General features: G+C 39.1%; 1 long non-coding RNA gene across 1 annotated transcript in view; it reads right to left on the bottom strand.

Moving 5' to 3' along the window:
* LOC131466043 (uncharacterized) overlaps window positions 1-19,237 on the bottom strand; it is an 87,453-nt gene that overhangs the window by 45,402 nt on the left and 22,814 nt on the right. Inside the window, exon 2 of the long non-coding RNA XR_009241376.1 lies at window positions 15,620-15,694. This is a non-coding gene — a long non-coding RNA (uncharacterized LOC131466043). The remainder of the gene's footprint in view (window positions 1-15,619; window positions 15,695-19,237) is intronic.

Below are 19,237 nucleotides of genomic sequence, written 5' to 3'. Positions count from 1 at the left end.
CATTCTTTCTGTCCTTCTCTCTCTCCTTCTCTATCTGTGAGTGCGACAGGTATGTGTGACCGATTACAGCTGATTGGTCCTTCACAAGAGGATCCACAGGAGTAAAAGGCCTTATCATCCCACCTGCCCTGGACTTTCCTTCAACCGCTCACAGCCAGACTGCCAGGAGACGATCCTCAGGGATGGATTTGTCATCCGGATGTTGTCAAAATGCATCACAGCGCTGCAACATCGGTTGTCCCAATTGTCAAATGAATCGCCGGCTCCTTCGAATGCGGCCGACAAATGCGGCCGACGTCTGACCCGTCCATGAAGAATATATCTGGTGTATGTTTTATGGTGCACAGAGCAATAAAGATGGTTTGCCATCCACCATAAAAACCTCAAGTAGAAGGAGAAGTTTTTTTTTTGTAAACCTTCAATACAACAACACGACTATAGTCTTGGTGGAGCCTGGAGAATAGGACGGCAAACACAAATGGATATAAATGGAAAAATAATTAAATAAAATAAACTCTAAAACAATAACAATAAATAAGAAGATATAATTAGATATTACGAAGTACGTCCCTGTGTTGATGCATGTCTATTTCCTCTAGTATTACATCAAATATTTCAATAATAATAATAAAAATAATAATAAAAACTAGCAATACAAAAACAAGATATGATTGAGATATATTTGTTTTAAATCAGATGTGTGTACATATATATGTATGAATTTATTAAGAGAAGAAAAAGTGAGGATCCAGACTAAGAATTGAGACACAACTTGTGTTTCCGTTTTTTTTTTTTGTTTTTCTTTTTAAATAAACCTTTAACATTGTTTCTTTAATGTGTTGTTGGTGGTTTCTTGGGAGCTGGTAATTATGATTTTCTTTGTTCATGTTGTGCCCATGTTATCCAATACAGGACATTAGCATTCCTTAAAATAAAAAAAGTTTGACGTTTACAAATTTTGTTAAAACTGGGTAACAAATTTTCAATTATAATTGTTGACACAGTTAATGAAATATTAAGATGAGTTATTCATCACTGTCAGGGCATCATTACTGCAATAATTTAACTGAGCATGGGTCATCAAAACAAGAGCCAGCAGACTAAGATTCATTAATCTTTTCACTGTCACTCTCTTCCATGCTAATTTAAAATGAGAGGAGAGTGGTACTCATGTTTTTGTGTGAGCATCATCAGCTTCTGGATAACCATATCTGATTGATTGTCTGATTAATTGATTAGTGCAATGGAGGAGTGGAATGTTTGCTTGATTGACTGACTGATGTGTTGCAGGCAGGATCGGTCGATTACTGTGAGTGACCAGTGAACACGATCTCACGAACAAACAAAAATGACTGAGTGTATAGAGACAAGCGGAGAAGACCGGTGTTATGTCGAGGTCTTCCTGCCTGCGAGAACTGGATGTCCTGCTGAGACCGGCATACAACTAAAGCTTCCATATGCCTGCCTGAGACAGGTGATGACAGGATTGGTTGATTTATTTTTATTCTGCACCGAGTTTTCAAACAGAATATTTACCTGAGGGCAGCCCAGTAAAAAAAAAAAAAGGAAAGAAAGAAAAAAGGTTTGGGAGCCACTACAATAAGCTTGTTATCTGCTCATACAGTTATCAGGCAAATATCACATGAGACTCTTTACGTAATGCTCATGTACCTAAACATTATTGTATTGGCTTCATCAAACGTGTGATCTTAAATCAGATTAAAATATCTATCTATCTTGGCTTAACCCTACTGTTACCATGTTACCAATCCTTGCCGACAAGGATCTGGCATGCACACTTCTCATTACCGTAACTCCTAGACCGTTTGTGCTATCTAGAAAATTCAAAAACTGTGGATTGGCGATCTGACCCCGCCTTTCGCCCTGTGTCTGCTGAGATTGGCACAGCGGATAAAGTGGTTGAAGATGGATGGATGGATATCGGAAAGCAAAGAAATAGAGTTTTGTGCCTAAATACTTGTCATTATGGTAGCCCTCAGGACTTCCACAGAAAGACCGTCCAATCACAGACAAGATTCACCAGCTTGCCACACGTTTGTGACGTCAGCTTCTCAGTACCGTAATTCCTAAACGGTTAAATTACTGCCAGATATTGAAAGTGAAAGTTATCTTGGAAAAAGGGGCAGAAGCACTCACTCATTGAAAATGTTTTGACAATTCAACAGCCATCAAATCAAATGAATCCAAGAGGGTTACCCGCTGAAAAACGTTAGCTTTCTTCATGGAGAACATGGCTTTTCATGGACAAAATGTCAGCTGCTGAAGGCAACACATCTCCTGGGTATCGTAAGAATCTTTAGAGCCCCCCACAGCATGTCACCTACTTTTATCCGGGCAAAATAACACAGCAACATGTGTGTTCTCTTTCTTCCATGATGCCTCCCACAGATGTGTCGAAAAACTGTCACAACACTGTGCCCACCTTCTTGGACATAGGACCCCGCTGGTTGGCTCACAGCCATTTCCTGGGTACTAAATGTCAACGCAAAAGGAATGCTGTGGTTTATGAACACCTTGATGGAGAACAAAGAAATGACTAAATATACTGGCTGGGAGAGAGAGGAAAAGTAAAAGAAGAAAAAAAAAAAACAACGTTAAATTAATCCTCTAAAAGCCTTTTAGCAATATTGCCCTCTCACAGAGCTCCACTAGCACACACAGAGACCACTTCCCATCATTTAATTCCAGCTGAAATTTAATTTGTTCCAAGAGCAATTCATTTTGTTAAATGGATGTGTTGGCCCCCCTTAAACCATCACCAGTCCAACATGCAAATATATTCATGCACACCTTGTGGTATGCACATGCACACTCGTATAACTCAGTGACAACTATCTATCCATTTTATTTTGGGACTGATGTGTTTAACACACAGCAAATGACATGCAGGAATAACTTACACCGATCAATACCAGCCACATCCCTACCCCACACACACACACACACACACATTATGCTGAGTTGTGATATTCTAAGTCACTCAGCCTTTCTGCTTAAGTGAATTTTGAGGGGTGCTCCCACCTGACGGCTCGAGTCTCAACTTCTCTCATGCATCACACTATTACATTCGCTATTAATACCTGTGCCTTTTGCACAATTTTGAACTACCCTGATATTCCACATCAAAATGTTAAGCGTGCCTGAACACTAACTGCCTTTACAGGAATCCTGCCAAATCTGGTCAGCAGATTTGACACCTGGCTTTTTTTTTTTTTTTTTTTTTTTATTAATGTAACATTGAAATAGTTACTCAGCTGTACTCCACTGAGATTGAACCAAGAGTTCCACATTTTATTCTATAGTGTGGCGCTCTAAGGTCTCTGCTAACTGGGTTGTAAAACGCACAAATGGCAAATGCAAAGAGGAACGGACCTGAAATCTAGTCGCAACAGGAGCTAGAGAGGTGTGTGTGTGTGTGTGTTTGTGTGTGGGATGATAACACTTACCAGTGTCAAGCATCAATGGTGCCCTTGGTCCTCTGTATAGATATGTCCTCCTTTTAGTCTTTTGACCCCATTACAGTAGCTGTCTAACCTTTGCAATTCATACAGAAGAATCACAAGGTACCACAAAGCTGACCTGCAGTGTCCTAAGTGTAGACATATTTGTGTGTAGACTTGTATATGAGAGACCATTTACTGGTGCAGAAAATCATGTCCACTCCAGCATAGAAAAGGGGGAAATGTGTGTTTTGAAACTTGTTCTGCAAAGTCAAATGCTACTGCAGTCCTAAAATCCAAATGCAAGTTCCACAAAATGAATATCTTTTTCATGATATAGGTGGTGAGTGTAACGAGAATAGATTTCGGTTCCCATGTAATGAAAAGGTCATAACCCCAAAGTACGTATTTACCAGCCCCTGTATAAACTGTTCTGTTTTTTGTAGACGATGCAGTTCTGTTGACCCCATTGTAATGTGACCTCCAGTGCACAATGAGGTGGATTACAGCCACACATATAGTGGTTGGGATGAGGGTAAACACCTCCAAGACTAAGGCGATGAGTCCATGCCGGAAAAAGGTAGAATGCGCCTTTCATGTTTGTGAGAGCTGCTGCCCCAAGTAGTATTTGGGGGTCTTATTCATAAATTGGGGGAGGATGAAGAGATGGATTGGAGGGGTGTCTGAAGTGATGCAGTTGTACATGTTGTACTAGTCTATTGTAGAGAGGAGGGAGCTGAGCTGCAAAGTCAGAACTTTCGGTTTACTATTCAAACTATGTTCCAACCCTAACCTACAATCCTAAGGTGTGGGCAATGACCAAAAAAGTGACATCATGGATACAAACAGCCAAAATTTGTTTCCTGCATAGGATGTCTCGGCTCAGCCTTGGAATTAGGGTGACAAGTTTTCATATCCAGAGAGAGCTCAGATTAGAGCCTGTGCTCCTTTTTGTCAGAAGGAGTCAGTGTGGGTGGTTTAAAAGGATCAGAATGTCTCATTTCATATTTCATTCATATTTAATCTGAAAAAAAAGTTACAACGCAAAAGCACCCCTACCCTGGTCTATAACAAACACTGTTGTACACATACAAATACTTTGTTACTGTATTTGTACAAAATTCACATACATTCCTTTGTTATTTATATTTATTTTACTCCACTACATTTCCTAAATAAATGGTGTACTTTTACACCACTACATTTTCTCTAACGATCTTTGTTCCTCGTGACCACCAAATAAAATCAGAAGAAGAAGAGTTGGTCTGTAGTTACAGTATATGGCACTTTTCTAGTCTTGATGAGCTGTTTTACATGACAGTTTTGCCATTCACACACCTTTCATACCAATTCACACATTTGAACAGGGGGTTAAGAGTCTTGCTCAAGGACACATATAGAGTAGCAGAGTCAGGAATCAAACCCCACATCCCTCCAGTTGAAAGACAACTCAAACCTATCACTGAGCCACCATGGCTAAATCCAAACTCCGGCCTATTTTTTGTAATACTTAAGTATGACTTCTGATACTTAAGTATGACTTCTGACTTCTTAAGTAGACTTTTACTTAAGTGATGTTATAAAAAGTGACTTCAACTTCTACCAAAAAATTATTTTCTGGTAAGATACTTCGACTTTTACTCAAGTATCCCTTTAAGGTACTACATATCACTACATTGAGTAAAAAGGCAGATACAAGACTGCACAGGCAGTACCTCGCCAACAACAATAAATGGCATCTCACTTGGTTACAGTGCAGGGATTACAACAAGTAACGTTGGATATTTCTCCCTGTGGCACCTTTAAAATCATTCCACACATAAATCGCACCTGACTTAATTTAACAGTATCTGCACATTGTGGCAGCATCACATAGTTTGCCAAGCTGACACTGGTGTTTGAGCTCAGCCCTTATAGTGTATATTGCCTATTGATTTACCTACTCATCTGCTAACTGCTGTTGTGGTCTCGACAGTCTCTGAACCCATGTGAAGGTCATCTACTCTCAAATGGCCTCACAGACAGCCACTATCATCCTGGCCTGATACATGCCTGGGGGCTCCCAACGCCCGGCCCCACCCCCTTGCTGGGATGAAGCCAGGCAGAGGTGTGATGGCTGCAAGCAATTTGTCCCCATTCTTCTCCACAGTTTGTCAGAGCTCGTCTTGGAAAAGGGTTGAAAGGTGTCAACATTTTTGTGACGGCACAGGAGCGCAAGCTGCCAAATGCATACGCAGAGTTCAAGTATAAACAACAGTTTACAACAAAAAAATGTGCATGTTTGTTCAAAGAGTAAATGCTACTGAGAGCAGTGTTGCAATGTAACAAAGTACAAATATTGTGTTACTGTACTTTAGTACACAATTCACGTATTTGTACTTTAAGCTCCACTGCATTTCCTAAATACATTGTTTACTTTCACTCCACTACATTTCCCCTAACTAACTTTGTAACTCGCTACTACCAAATGCTGTCTTGCTCAAGGACACATATAGACTAGAAGAGCCAGGAATTTAACCCACAACCTTCCAGTTGAAAGGCATCGCTCAATCCTAACTCCTCACTTCTTTAACACTTTTACTTCTAAAACTTAATAGATTTTATATCAGAAAATTAAATGTCATGTATTTTATACTATACTTTAAGACTGATACAAAGCATTGATAAACTACTATTTTCAGTGACCAACGAGTCATTTATCCATGCAAACAAATCTAACCTTTTGCCATTGTTGTACCTTGTGTCCAACATTTTAGATGTATGTTTACAGTAGCACACACATAAATACACCATGTCATGTGATATGGACTTTCAGATGGGTCGGGCAACGATTCCACCTGGACTGTCTTTGAGTTGGTTGGTGTATACCATTAGTATTTTGTCATTTGGCATTTTTTTTTTAAATATAATAACAAAGTAAGATACTAGTGTTATTATTTTGGGTACTTTGATGTAACTTCCCTTTGGTGCAAATCTTATTATACTGTATGATTTGTGGCTCCAATTAGAACATAATAATTTCTGTTTTAAATGATGCCGTTTTCTGTTTGCTACCTGACATTATTACATTTTTGGATGCTCCAAGCTTCACAGCACCAGGCGAGCACACAGAACTGACAGCCACACCTTTTTTTGTTTGTTTCCCCCCACACTGAAAACACAATCACAAGTGCAGGAAGTCACAGCTAAAACAGGCTTGCCTTTCGAAAAAAGCAGCTGTTGCGAGTGTTGTAGAGGATGCAAATCGTGAATCTTAGTTTCAAGGTGTATTATAAGACTCAAACACACAGTTGATTATTCTCTGAGGCAGGATTTAAGAGTTTAAGAGAGAGAGAACCGAAAGAGGTTCACTGCAGTAAAATCTGCATCTCTGTTGATGCAAGTAAGCAGCATGATGCGACACGTACTATATCTGCTATATTCTCCTAAGTCCACTAATTCTTATTGAGCCGTTGAGCTGCGGGCATTTTACTCAACTTGCGCTGACAGGGTCTCAAGCATTGGACACTATGTTTGCTGTGTGATTCTGAAAAAATAACAAAAACCTTTAGTTGTGAATGAAAGGACACAGTTGAATGATAACTTACTGAAAGAAGTATACAGCCTCTGGGATTTGTCCTTGGCAAAGAGAGTTTATCTCAAATGGTTTCACTACATCGAGTAAAAAAAAAAAATACAATTCCCACAACGACTCCACTTGGCCATGGATGTAACGCCAGATATTTAAAATTCATAAATATGCATTAGAACTGACACATTAATTCTAATCATAGCAACAACAGATGATAGAGGGACTTCACTATTCCCATCGCTACGTGCACTTTACCGTCTCTGTATTGGTTTGGTTGGAGTTGTTGTTACGACTTCTGTCTGTAACTTTAGAGCACAGTAAGTTATCTTCAAATTGGCGTCTGAAGTATTATGGAAGATTTCAGTTTCACTTTGTAATTTCTGCCCTTGCATGTCGTTTCTTTTCCATTTTGTTATACCCGCGTCATGAGATGTGGGACTATAACAAGATGCAGGTTTGTTTGTTTATTAGATCTACCATATGCATATCTAGCAGCCACTGTCATAATATAGTGGCTAATGGGAACAAATAAACCTGTTTTATTAGAGTCCTCCTTGTGTAAGTTCACACTCAATTTGTTTCCTCAAAAGGTAAAGTGTTGTGTTTGTTTGTTAACCCTTAGAACACAGAGCATTTTGGCTGCTTTTTTTTACACTACTATGTTAAAATGTACAGTATATACATGGCTATAAGATGTGCAATATAGAGTGTCTTATACTGTATCCTTTTTTTCAGCACAACCTATAGGTAATCTGATGAAAAAAAGATTTTCATTTTCACCAACTATATAAACACACCTGAGCAAAAAGTACACAACATGTTTAAAACTGGATTGAATTTGTGAATTTGGAAGTACACACAGTCACAGTTCGAAGTTCACATGGCTCGTTTTTATGAACAAAAAGAAAATAAAAACGGTCTATTTTGTGACTTCTGCACAATTACTGCTACTTTATGTCACTACTAAAAATGTGATGTGAAATGAATCATAACTTTGACTCAACAACACATAGGAAGACGAAGAAAACCCATTTTTTAAAGCCTAAATATGTGACCTATAAACACACAGCCCCAGGATGTCCATATAAGGAGTTGTGTATTATTTCTGATGGCAGTTTACCATGGGTGCACCTGCGGCACAGATCTGTGCCACGTGAGCACTAAGGGTTAACCTGTTGTTCCTGGATTTCTTTTTATGATAAGTTCAGTTGAGGTTTGATTAGAAATGTGTTCTATTTCCTTTTGGTTTTAACCATAAAACCCAGATTACCAGAATAACACAGCAAAATACTAATCCATATTTTGAATGCACAATATATATATATATATATATATGTGTATATATATATATATATATATATATATATATATATATATAATGTGCAAACAAAATTAATAATATTAATAACATTGTCATGAATTACCGGGAGAGCTGCACAAGTAAAGCAAGCACAGAGGGCTTAAGTGATGGACAGAGATAGTGTGATTGAGTTTTATTTTAGGTTGGGAATGAGTTCCAAAAGCCTGGCTTTGCAAGGAATCATTATTAGCGAGAGGCACTTTAACAGAATATTAAGAGCCAGGTTACTTTACAGGTAGCAACATAACCCCGCCTCACTGAACACACGCGCGCTCCAGCAGCAGGTGATACAAATCCTGTCGGGGATAACTACCTTGGCACGACACTTGCAGTGGCAGTGTACAAAATTTGTACAAATTAATATTTTGTTGCGCACAATTTAACTATTTCTTTTGCCCATGTCATGTCTGTCATTGTCCCATCTCTCATGTGTTTGCGAAGTGTTGATTCAAAGTTCACATCTAATGCTGGAATCCCTGACAAGCACATTGTTTTGGAGTCTTTTTTTTTTTGACAGCCATAATGCCATCTCTCTCCTTGAGTCCAGGTCTACAGCAGCCCATACCAGTCATAGACATATTCGCCAAATGGACAAGACGATTTGACACAGCGGAATGATTTTACCACGGAGAGCAGCGGGAAAGTGAGGAGCGCTCACTCTGCAGCTACTTCTGAGGACTGAAGGGTTTCCCTGAAGTACACTGCACAGAGACTGACAAAAAAAACAAACAGAACTTGAAGAATCTCATTCGACTGCGGGGTTTCTGACTGTTTGTTTGAATCTAGGCTTAATCATGTTTTTTCTCTCAATAAAACGTTGTGTTTTTATTCATTTCAAATTGTTAATACACTATTTTAACATGCAGTAAATTGTAAATAACTGCCAGACACTGGAAGTTATGCTGGGAAACTGGGCAAAAGCACTTAGTCACAGGACATTTTCTAGCCCTTCTATGTTTAAAATAAGCAAAAAGAATGCATACATGTGCAGGTGCACATCAGTGTGGGTGGCGAGAACTTTTTACTCTCACTGCAGTGCTACCTTTCTTGCATTTCAGATTGCGTATATGTACACGTACACTAGACTGGAATCAGCATGCATGTGTGTGTGTTTGTGTGTGTGTGCAAGTCATGAATTTTTAGAGTGCCCCTCTGCTGCTCAGGCTTCACACATTAAGTCTGTGGTAGCATGAACAGGCCAGTCACCTCTCATTTTGCAGAGCAGGCACGTAGGGGAGGGAATGTTCTTTAGTTTAACCTTGTCATAGAGGCCTATGAGTTGCCAAAGATAAAAGCCTTGCAGTGCTGGCAGAGGCCACCTGCAACGTTATTGTTTTCTTTGGCAAGACTGCAGCGGAACTGACCCGACATTAAGCCTTAAAACCTTATATACGTTCAACTGCCTGCCCCGAGGCAAATGATGTCAAATATATCACAAAGCGTTACTTTATTGAAAATTCCCTCAATGTAACACAAGATTTGGGGCCTGAGCTGTGAACATTATACTGCATATTGTATCCAGGGGCAGCAGAAACCTGCAGTGGAGTCAATGAGTCAACAATATTATGAAATTGTTCTATGTGTTTGTAAAACGCACATGCATACGCTGTGTGGAGGAAAAAGTGATAGAAGAGGGACGGATAGAACACTGCATGTCTCAACAATCTCAGGGCCTGTAGGTCAGTATGATACAGCAAAATAATGGGATTAAATTGCCTTTTTTTTGACTGATTTATTGATTTGATTGATTTGCTACTGCACAAAGTTGAATTGTTTGCTTCATCCGCATCGAGACATGCGACAAAAAACTGTTTCTATGACGAGGTTCAAAAAATGATGTGGACGTGGCAGCAATTTATTTTGGGCACACAATATAACTTCATTTACATAATGGTAGACGTAATGCTTTTAACATTAAGGATTCAATTTGGATTCATAAAAGGGTGCTTGGAAGAAATACAGATTTATTTATTGGCCTCTTATTATATAGCTTTTTAATGGAATATTGTATTTAAACAAAGCCATATTTTGAAATAGCACTACATTTTAAATTATATGCATTATTCCCTTGCCAAACATTGGACCCATTGGGCAGTTGTGCGATTGACGGACAGATGTTCCTTGCATTTATTTGTCTCAAAGAAATTGTATTTGTTGATACATTTGCAATAAGTAAAATAACTATTTAAGAACAAATCCCGTGCCCAGCTTCTGCTGTGGGGAGGAATGCATTCATAATGAAATGTCCTGGTGTTTTTTATCCTTCACGAGAATCAGAGATTCTGTTAATGTGATATCACAGACAGACAGAAAACGGTGGAATTCAATGTTTGGTCCGTAAATTATATTGTGCAGTGCAAACAAAAGGTTGACTAGCAGACAATATACACAAATTGACACAACCCAATTTACTTGAATGGTTTATCAAAAGCAAGTATAGTGAATCCTTCATCGTTTTATACATTCACATGTGAACGACCTTTCACTTTAGAGAGCATACAATATAAATTCAGCCAGAGCTTACAAAACAGTTGGAGTGTAGTTTAATTAAAGCACTGAAACATTAGCTGGGGCTTGGGGAGGAAGCTTTTTATAGCACCTGGAACCCTGAGCACAGGTGCTAACAATTTCGACAATTATACAACCCCACCCACCAATTAACTGCAAGGCAGATGCTCATGTATATTCTGTGATTTTCTTTTTTTTCTTTTACAAGCCACTCTTATTTGTATTAGATGAAGTATCTTTTGTCTGCATTATGGGAATTTATAGAATTGGCATTTACTTCTGAGTCAAATGGTTCTACAATAGGCAAAGGCTTTGATTGGCTCCAGCTCTGATCTTTCAGGGTGGATGAAGTTAGATTATGTCCTAATCTTGTCATGATAAGTGGTATTTAAGATAATAAATTGTTGTGAGGCATGTTGTACAGAGATGTAGCTCAGTTGGATATAAGATATTAAAGTATAACCACCATAATGTGGCCACTGGGTCCATGTGTCTCCCACTTCCATTGTGTTGTTTCCTAATGCATTGTTTATCTTGTATGTTTGTGACGTTCAACATGACTCATTAGGGGTGGGGGGTTTGGGTGTTGTGGTGGGTGGGAGTGTTGGTGGAAGTAAACTCCTCTCCTAGGTATGAGAAATGAGCCAGTCACACTTTTTTTTTTTTTTTTAGCAGGTTCACCCACGTTTGAAAAACTATGCGCATAGTCACTTGCTTATTTTGGGGTTATTACTCCTGACTTCCAAAAAAAGTTAAAAAAAAAAAGATTAATATTTGATCAGAATCCTTGATCCATCTGCACCACTACATTGGCAAGTGAAGGCTAAGTGACACAACTAGAAATCTTATGAGCAAAGCTAAACTCTGCCATGGAGGTTATGTTTTTGGCAAAAAATAGACTTTGGTGCTGATCCAGATACAGATAACCACTTGAGTGTGTTGAAGCTGTAGGAAAGTGAGTAGCCTTGGCAGATGTTTGCATTCTGTGAGTGAACAAAAAAATCTCCTTCCTTCAGGAACCATTCCCCCCCCCGTAGCGTGTGATTAACTTGTGATTTAGGGTAACTAAAGAAGTAGTTGGTAATTTTTGATTAAAACCTACATTGGTGTATCTCAAATATTAACCTAATCGTTATTATAACTCAAAGAAGATTTCACTAAGTTTGGTTGCCTTAACACATGATGACAAAAAGTGTTCCTGGACAACAAACAGCAAACTGTTCATCATGTTTCACCCGAATAATTCTAAACTTTTAGTCTCGTCCTGTAACCAAAACATCCTGGCTGGCTATGCTCATCTTGGAGGTTCACTTGAGCTCTAAATTAGCTCATTAGCTGCCTAATTGGACACATTAAACCCCATGCAGGAATGCTTCGGCTTTCAGATGTTCTGTAGGTGCCTTTTAAATCATCTGTCGACTCAGATGGTGAAAGGAGAACAAATTTGCTAAGTAGAGCGAATAATTGCCTCAGTTGAGTACGAGGAAGAGCTGGCAAACAAAAGGCCAGTGCATGCAGCTAACAGGCCACACTGAGCGCTATCCAAAAACATTGACAACCCCCAGGGCTCTGATGTAGTGACTTTGTGACAAAGGTTGGAGGACTGTAGTGCTGCAAAGCTGAAAACAGCTTCTTAACAGAGGTGGTCCAATTATGCAGCAAGCACCTCTGAAGACAAGACAGACTATTATTAAGTCGCGTACGGCTATTTAGCAGCGTGGGAAACTGGCACGTCTTCCTCCAAAAATAATATTATCCATTTGGAGCATTAGATCTTGTTTTGATTTTTGTAAACACCTTTTCCCTCCCATGTAGCGTGTGACCTACTGTGTAAGCAGCCAGACAGAAAGTGCTCTTTAAATTTTAATGGACAAATCATTGAGAGGCACAGTCATAGAAGGGGTCACAGGCTGAAACAGGACCACTGACACGAGTAAACACCAAATAGAGGTAAAATATCCTTAGTTTTCATGGCTTTGTGTTTGTTCTTTCAAACTGTGGCAGATGCTTACAGTTAGAAGGATTTGATCTGGGGAAAACAGAGGGTGCCAAACTCCACACAGCATATGCATAATTATTAAACCCTACACCTACTCTCTAATGTTTTGAGACATATTGCCAATATTGTATTTTAATGAAGAACTGTGTTTTTGGTGTTTAAGTGTCACTTTACAGATGCACAATGTATCCTTCTGAATCTGAATGTGATATTGACTAAGCCTAAGACTTATCCTAACCTTAACCTCAGTCCTATATTGGCCCCTCACCCTGACTTGCTGCATCAGTAGCAAGTGAATTTGAAGTTTTCAGGTTGTGGGTTCGACCAAGTGTTAACTTGTACTTTGAAGTTTGGTGAACAAAGGAAAGACAGAGAAATTCTATATAATGTATTGCTGTGTTAGGGCCATTGAGTGTTCCTGATCAAATAGCAGAAATAGTAAGAGGACCATTCTTGAATTTCAGGGTCTTCCGTTAGATCATCAGGATGCGCAGTGAACTGTTCATGTCAAATAGGTCAACAGAGCCCCGAGGGGGAAAAAAAGAGTCTGATCAAAAAGCTATAATATACATGATATACATGTAACTTGCACCTCTCCAAATACTATGGAGCAGTATTTTGGTATACCAAGAAAAAAAAAAAAGAGGTGGAAAAAAATGGATAATATGCACTTGGCACAGTAGTTGTATGGTAAAAAAAAGAAGAAAGAAAACATCTGTTTCTCTCTCTCTCTCTCTCTCTCATCTTCCACTTGGACGTGGTGGTGGGTGCTGCTGAGCACAGACTAGCATGGCATCCTCGTCTCAAGTGGACAGATACAATTAATCCTAGGGACAGTGGAGACCTGCTGACAGAACAAGATAAGGTATCGGCCAGTGCACAACGGTCCACCTGACCTGTTGAACATGTGCCTAATTTAGCTCTTATGGCATACAGTATATAATGTGTTCCTCAGCCACGGCAGACTGCCTACTGTCCCATAGGCTCTCTCTACCGTGGCGCCCTTGTGGGTGGATATTTGCAACCAAGCAGGATTTGACGAGTGATGTTAGAGACATCATTTCTTTTCCTCGGCTCAATCAAACATGCAGTCGTAAGGTGCGATGAAATGAACAGAGCTTATGCGTCTCGTCACTGCATCTTCATGAGAGGTAAGACTTTTCTGCCAAATTGCATTCTTCATCTCCCAAGACATAGACTAAAACAAGCTGTGTACGTACAGCAAACAACCAAACATTCTCGTTTTGTTGTTTTAAAAGTTCAGCCGAGCTCAAAGCACTGCAGCATATCCAAGTGCAACTGAATACCCTTATATTTTTTAATATACATTCATGGCTATAGTTGGAAAAGTGAGGAAAGAAAGGACAAAACAAATATCATGCACCAAAATAAATGTATTGGGGAAAAAAAGACAGTTTATCAGTTGGTGATAAATTGTGTTTCACTGTTCAGCCAAATAATTATTAAATGGGAGGAACAGTCCTATGAAAATGCTAAAGCAAGGCCTTTAATTGTAATTTACAGCACAGCAAATCAATATCATCCTAAATTAATCATTAGGGTTTAGCTGTTTTTTTGTATTTATTGGTTCACAATGTTGCCCCTGGCAGAGCAGTGTAGCAGCTCTTAATATTCCACTGACTGATTAACAATTCAGGAGGCATCAAAATGGATCTAGGGGAGACTGAGGTAAGAGTAGAAAGGCTATGTGAGGAGAAGAGAACTGTATACACCATGAATATCTCATCTTATATTAAGAAAACAATTCTGCCAATACATTTGAGATGACCAATTTGTTCGTATATATCTCCAAGTTAATTTTATTTACATACATTAAACTGCAAAAAGCTTTTGTTAGGGTGGAAGTGCTGATCTTATCTTTAATTCACATCTCTAAAAAGCCTATCACTGACGAGTCACAAATTCAAATTAGTTATTGCCGTTAGCCTGACTCGCAAGGTTATATTTCAAGAGAGTGAAGCCATGCTATTTTCTCTTATGAGGAAAATATACTGCTACTTTCCTCATAAGACATGTACTTCATCTATGTTGAAAAGCCATGAGCTACAGTCCATAATAATGAAACACAGCGACAGATGTTGATGAGGATGTTAATGTTTGTCTTTGCGTAATTATCTGTGTTTGTGCACGTGTCAACAACAGTATCACAGCATACTGTGTTTTGAAGAAGTGAATTGGGTGACTCATTTGTCATGTTTCACAAAAGTCAGTCTGTATTACGCCCACAAATGAATGATGAATTATTTTCTGGAGGAAAAAAAAACCCAAAAATATTTCTTGCAGGTGAGCACCACTTAATTATTGATCAATCTTTGCAGTAGTTTTTGTCTACTACGTTTTCCTTTCTCAGTTTACAAAACATGCCAAACCAAGATCGTGACATACGGGGGTGTCACGATCTTGATTGTAAATCAAATATTGATCGAAACAACGTCGCAATCTCGACCTCGAAAAGCAAAGGTGGGATCGAGGATTTAACCACGTCCCCAGTGTGACGTCCTACAGACGTGCCGGAGGGGAAAAAACACAGTGTTGTGGTTGTAGCCATTGTAGCACGACTACACATTACCTCTTCCCGCTAACCCAAAACTGCTACCAACTAATAGTAACCATGGTTGCCGATGTGTGCGACACATTGGTCAAACTCAAATCGTCGCTGTCCATATGAAAACCATGGTGTGTAAGTGCATGTTACATACGTGTAGCAAAGCATTGGACATCTCCGCATGCTTCGTAGGATGTAGACCAGTCTGAAAGTGGCAGATCCATCTGTGCTAAAAGGGATAAAAAAAAGACTGAGAATGGAATCGAATCATAAATTTAAAATCAAATCGTGACAAGCCTATAAAACATGTAACCCACAATAGCGACCTTTACTGTGTAAAAGGGTCACTGCAATTTCAAATGAAAACACTACAGGGGTGTGGGTACCAGATTTTATGAAAACACATACATAAGACAGTGCACTTATACCCAGTGTTACCCTGTGTTCATGCACAAAGGCATATACAGGTAACTGTCTCACCATCTCTTTTATTTTTCCCAACATTAATTAATTTTAACGTGTCAGCAACAGGTGGAGATTGCAAATGTAAGTGTCTGTATAGCAGCAGCAGAGCATTGTCACATGACAAGTGACGATGACAAGGCGACTAGAACGGACTGTAATGAAGTTATCCATGTCCCGTCCTCGACTTCCTCTTCGCGTTCAGCTGTTTTTCTTCTCCTATGGTCAAGACGTTTTTGAGAGTGGTACCAATGCTTTTTACTGTAGATCGGGTACTGTTCATCAAAACATAAACAGAGTATGCGGCCTGCTAATGCAAATTAATGTGTGAGTATACTGCCTGCACCATTTCTATTAGTGAAGCCAGTATTTCAATTGCACGTTTCCTCCATCACTCATGACACATACAAGTCAATTAATAGATTAATATAATATATTCTTACATATACAAGGATGTTTAAATCAAAGAGGATTGACTTGTTATTAAAATAATGTTTCATTACATATTCACAAAGCTTTTGTTTGTTCTTTGGTGTGGTGTGTGGTCCCAAACATTTTTTCTGCGTGGGTCATTCACACTTTGCAGAAAATCAAACTTTTTTGGGGAGCTCTAGACTGCCTCTAGGAAGACATCTGCATCAAGATCAAAGTGAAAGTGTCTTCCCTGTACATATTCATATATGGCAGGGCAGCGGCATGAAGTTTGCATGAGGAACTAAGACATCTGACCAGCTTTCTTTATAGCACACAAAACTGGTAACTGTGATGTATTTTTCGTACACCAGGGAGCCAAAAGACAAGCAGTACAAACGTTCCAGGAAAGCCTTTAAAGCTTGTGACTTTCAAAACCAGACCAACGGGAAAAGAAGAGAAGCTGAAGAGACAGCACTGCAATGCTGTGTGGCTTGAGTGTCTGCAAAGCAGAATAATCTATAAATATTGTTATTTTGCTTTTAGACAGAGAGTCGTCTGCACAAATCTACAGTCATAATAACACAGTCCAGTGAAAGAAGGTGCGTATTCTGGAAATATGCAATATTTGTAAGCTATACTTTTCCACTTCATTACCAACATTTCCTAATTTAGCGTAGTTCTGTTTTAAAAGATATAACATGCAATGTATACAAATACCCTTTAGTTCTTGTGTGGAATATGCAAGCATATTCACTTTGACTTATACAAACCATGTAAAACAAATACAAACAAGCATGCGCTGAAGTAGCACAGGCGGTTGTGTTGTTGACCATTTGAGGCCAAACACAGGTTTATCAAACTCGACTAAATTGTTTAGTCATTAAAGTGCATGTCAAAACCCTATAATGTGAAACTTTGTCCAATTAAATTGTGTTGTTTTCAGTAAAAACGTTACCACTCTTAATAGCTATATGGTAAGGTAATGGAACTAGTGGGATTCACTCTATTGATGAGGCAATACATTAATAAAACTCTATCAGCCACCTCTTACATCGTAAAATAATAGTTTCTCTGCTAAGAGAAACAAAAACCTACACCTCAGGCTGTGGTTAACAACCTCAGTATATCAGAATCGCTACGTTTTTCTTATTCTACCAGAACAACTGTTTTCCCCATTTGATGAGCTTCTTTTTCTCTCCTGGACCGAAATCAACCTTGGCGTATTCCATATCAAGAGTTTGGGCACTCATTAGTGCTGTTCTCGTGTCTCACAAAAGAACAAAGCAACAAAGAGAGACTCAAGCTCCAGGAGTCCATTGCCAATGATAATGCACTTTACATCATTTTGTCCTCGCCTTTATCTTGAGCTTAAGGAGTAGGCAACATGCAAAGTCATTAGGGATATGATAACTCCCCCTATAATTAGATGGGGAAAGATTGGATGCCTGGCGCACCACAGGGCAGACTTACTTACGGCATAATCACTCATCCCACCAATGAGGTGCTTCTTATATGTTGGCAATTAATTGAGATGATTACAATTACCCGCAACAGAGTGTGTGCCTCTATCTGCTCTGACCAAAGAGATGCATGTAATTTGCCCGTAGTTGAGAACACTGGCTCTGATTTGGGCTCATTACAGTTGCTGCTCTGGTCTGGTATTTTTAGAAAGAGCTGAAATTGGCCTTACTAATGGATTGTTGGCTTATGAATCAGCAGATGCTTGAAGAGGGGGTTTCATTAGGAAATTATGGCAAGCGAGGAAAACAAATCTGCAGTACGGATCGAATTTGCAATCAATGATTCTTCTTATTTGCATCAAATGGAAACATTTTTATTCATTGCCTGCCATTCATCTTTATTTCAGTATTGTAATGGGTCACTTTCATATTAAACTTCATTCATTTCCCAGCAAGGATTCTAAGTCATTTATCTTTTTTAACTTTTGTAAGATCACCATTTCCATTCACTGCACCTCATTAAAACAATTCCTGGTGGTAACTCCAGACACACATTTCAAACCTTAAGGGACTGGTTTTGGTGGCAGTAGTCAGGTGGTACAGAGTCATTTACAACTCTTATCTGCCTTATACCCTACTAGGGTTGCAGATTTAATGCATTTTCCTTAACTGTTTGTTAAATGAGTCAGGAAACAATAGCTGTCTTTATATATTTATATTTTTTTTTTATTTCTAAACGTTGTACATTTGCAGCAAATAAGATATATGAGCCAGTTCCTTGAAAAAGCCACTCATCCTGTCTCCTTAAGTTAGGCTGCAGGGAAACAGCCTGTCTGATGACACAGATGGCACTGTGATACACAGATATAACCTCACTAACCTGGGGGAAACATGATACGTTCACTGTCCACTAGTTGAAAAGGAATACTTCACTGATTTGCATTTAGCTTTGTATTACTAGAATGGGGGTAGTATTTTTTTTTTAAAACGTGCTTTCCCCCCTCAGTTTCCCCTGAGTCGAGAAATGTCTTTACGTGCCCAACAGTGACACTTGGTCTGAGACTTGAAACTGCATTTCCCAGAATGTAAACAGTGGGACCAAGTGTCACTGGTGGGCACGTAACAAAGAAAAGAATGAAGCTACTGAGTACTTTTTCAAGAATACTACACCCATTCTAGTAATACAAAGCTAACGGCAAATTAGCTAAGTATTCCTTTAAGTTCAAACAGAGTTTGTCACAGAGGAGATTTTCGATTCACTGTTTCGCTGCTGTTAGATGAAGTCGTTTTCCTGTAGCTGCACTGTCCTCTGCCCAAATCACAGCACTATGCTATGGTGAAGGTACAGCTCTCTCTTCCTGGCATTTTGACTTATTCTCCCCCTAATTACTTTAGTGCGTTTGGTTGATGTATGCACTCTGCTGGTGTAAGTCATA

The sequence above is a fragment of the Solea solea genome, chromosome 9, assembly GCF_958295425.1.
Source record: "Solea solea chromosome 9, fSolSol10.1, whole genome shotgun sequence".
NCBI classification, from domain to species: Eukaryota; Metazoa; Chordata; class Actinopteri; order Pleuronectiformes; family Soleidae; genus Solea; species Solea solea.
This window is presented reverse-complemented; position numbering and strand designations above follow the sequence as displayed.